Source organism: Triticum dicoccoides, chromosome 2B, assembly GCF_002162155.2.
Source record: "Triticum dicoccoides isolate Atlit2015 ecotype Zavitan chromosome 2B, WEW_v2.0, whole genome shotgun sequence".
Taxonomy (NCBI): domain Eukaryota; kingdom Viridiplantae; phylum Streptophyta; class Magnoliopsida; order Poales; family Poaceae; genus Triticum; species Triticum dicoccoides.
In genome coordinates, this window is record NC_041383.1 from 354,841,643 (window position 1) to 354,844,369 (window position 2,727).

Consider the following 2,727-nt stretch of genomic DNA (forward strand, 5'->3'; position numbering starts at 1 on the left):
ATGCATATGGGGATTTACCGGATTTGTTGTTTTTATATCCGGCCCCATTTAAATTGTTTAGATGGTATAGTTTATATTTTGCTTCACCCGCTTGCCCTGTTTAATAACATTTAATATTGTTGGGTACATAAACAAGAGAGAACTAAATAATTGATGTGGTGTTCCGTCAACATGCACCTCGTTGCATATTGAGCTCCATTTAATTTGTAGGATTGTTTGTGCACTTTGCCATGCCATGCCTCATTAAACCGGACATGCATCATACTTGATTGTGCATCATGACATGTTTATGCTTGTGTGTTTACTATGTTGTTTGTTTCTTTCCGGTTTGCTTCTCTCGTTAGCTTTGGTTTCATTCCGGAGTTGTGAGGATTTGTTCGTCTACGACCGTTTGTCTTCTTCTTGGATCCGTTCTTCTTCCTTGCGGGATTTCAGGCAAGATGATCATACCCTCGAAATCACTACTATCTTTGCTATGCTAGTTTGCTCGCTCTTGCTATGCCAATGCTACGATGCCTACCATTTGCTTGTCAGCCTCCCAAATTGCCATGTCAAACCTCTAACCCACCATGTCCTAGCAAACCGTTGATTGGCTATGTTACCGCCTTGCTCAGCCCCTCTTATAGCGTTGTTAGTTGCAGGTGAAGATTGAAGTTTGTTCCTTGTTGGAACATGGAGATGTTGTTCCTTGTTGGAACATGTTTACTTATTGGGATATCACAATATATCTTACTTAATTAATGCATCTATATACTTGGTAAAGGGTGGAAGGCTCGGCCTTATGCCTGGTGTTTTGTTCCACTCTCGCCGCCCTAGTTTCCGTCATATCGGTGTTATGTTCCCGGATTTTGCGTTCCTTACACGGTTGGGCTATAATGGGAACCCCTTGACAGTTCGCCTTAAGTAAAGCTTCTCCAGCAATGCCCAACATTGGTTTTACCATTTGCACTAACAACCTACCACCTTCCCTTGGGTTCTGCAGACTCAAGGGTCATCTTTATTCTAACCCCCCCCCCCGGGCCAGTGCTCCTCTGAGTGTTGGTCCGAACTGAGCTGCCTGCGGGGCCACCTCGGGGAAACTTGAGGGTTGGTTTTACTCGTAGCTAGTCTCATCTGAGTGTGCCCTGAGAAAGAGATATGTGCAGCTCCTATCGGGATTTGTCGGCACATTCGGGCGGTGTTGCTGGTTTAGTTTTACCCTGTCGAAATGTCTTGTTGTACCGGGATACCGAGTCTGATCGGAATGTCTCGGGTGGAGGTCTATTCCTTCGTTGACCGTGAGAGCTTGTCATGGGCTAAGTTGGGACACCCCTGCAGGGTATTATCTTTCGAAAGCCGTGCCCGCGGTTATGGGCAGATGGGAATTTGTTAACGTCCGGTTGTAGAAAACCCGAAGTTGACCTTAATTAAAATACATCAACCGCGTGTGTAACCGTGATGGTCTCTTTCCGGCGGAGTCCGGAGAGTGAACACAGTTGTTGGAGTTATGCTTGACGTAGGTAGTCCAGGATCACTTCTTGATCATACCTTTATCGACCGTGCTTTGCCTTCTCTTCTCGCTCTCATTTGCGTATGTTAGCCACCATATATGCTAGTCGCTTGCTGCAGCTCCACCTTATACCTTTACCTTACCCATAAGCTTAAATAGTCTTGATCTCGCGGGTGCGAGATTGCTGAGTCCCCGTGGCTCACAGATACTTCCAAAACCAGTTTGCAGGTGCCTATGTTACCGTGCAGATGACGCAACCAAGCTCAAGGAGGAGCTCGATGAAGATCTTGCCCTTTGTGTTGTTTCGTTCTAGTTGATCAGTAGTGGAGCCCAGTTGGGGTTGATCGGGGACCTTTGTCGCATTTGGGGTTCTTCTTTTATTTTGGTTCCGTAGTCGGACCTTGATTGTATCTGGATGATGTAATGCTTTATTCATGTAATTGTGTGAAGTGGCGATTGTAAGCCAACTATGTATCTCTTTCCCTTATGTATTACATGGGTTGTGTGAAGATTACCTCACTTGCGACATTGCTTTCAATGCGGTTATGCCTCTAAGTCGTGCTTCGACACGTGGGAGATATAGCCGCATCGAGGGCGTTATAAGTTGGTATCAGAGCCTTCCCCGACCTTAGGAGCCCCATTGCTTGATCGTTTTTAGCGGCCGAGTTTGAGTCTAGAAAAAAATATTTTGAGTCATTTAGGATTTTATATATCGGAGAGTTAGGAATTCTTTTTACTTCCCAGTCTCTTCATCGCTCTGGTAAGGCATCCTGATGTAGAGTTTTGACTCTTCTCTTCTCAAATTTCACTAAATTTTTTTTTAGGATCACGCGGGTATCTTGGAATCGTTCCGATGGTTTTATGATGAGAACATTGTCTTGGTGCCTCCTGTCAGGGGTTTAGTGGAAGTGTCCCGGGGAGTTGAGCTCTGAGGTGTTGTCGTCATAATTTTATCGTTGCAGTTCTGGAATACCTGAGTTTAGTACGCCGACATCGAAAATCTCTTTTATGCAGTTGTTGGTGAGATAACCCCGATAACCCAGTACTGAGGTGAGTACGGGAGTATTGCCATGACTCGTATAACGGATGCTTTTCGAAGGTTGAGGTAGACGATTTCCGAAGGTTTCTTGGTTATGTGTTGAAGGATGGATACAGCTGGATGTAGGATTTGTTAGTTTTGGGTGAGATATTATGCTTCCCCTGTATCCCCAACACCTGATTGCATAACCGGAAAATTT